The sequence below is a fragment of the Cephus cinctus genome, unplaced genomic scaffold, assembly GCF_000341935.2.
Source record: "Cephus cinctus unplaced genomic scaffold, Ccin1 Ccin1_scaffold0835, whole genome shotgun sequence".
Lineage (NCBI taxonomy): Eukaryota > Metazoa > Arthropoda > Insecta > Hymenoptera > Cephidae > Cephus > Cephus cinctus.
Window position 1 is genome coordinate 7315 of NW_014333425.1, and position 466 is coordinate 7780.

Below are 466 nucleotides of genomic sequence, written 5' to 3' on the forward strand. Positions count from 1 at the left end.
TGCCCTGGGGAAGTGGCCGTGGAGGATCCCCAAAAGTGTTACGTACCGATTCGCTAAGAATCGCTCTCAAGTTGGTTTAAAGGGACGACTCGAGGAAGATGGAAGAGTGTTTCGCTACGATATAGGAACTTCTCGCTCGTGTAGCTCTCGCGTTTCTCTCGCGGTATCCAGGAAATTCCGTGGATTTCTCGTGCGTGTTCCGGAGGTGTAGTGCTGTGATCTAGTGTAGTGCCCACCCGAGTGTCCTCTGGATACGGTTCTCGGCCTTCTCGGATTAGCTGCACCAGCTCCGGTGAGTACTCCCAATTTATTAATTATATAATAAAAATGTCAAAAATCAAAGTTAGGGCCACGTACAAGAAATTCCCGTTCGCGGATTCTGAAAACACCCATTTCATGCCATTTCTTTCTATACTTTTTATCCTTTACCTTCATTTACGAAAAAAAAGTGTGACGTAGTGCGTCG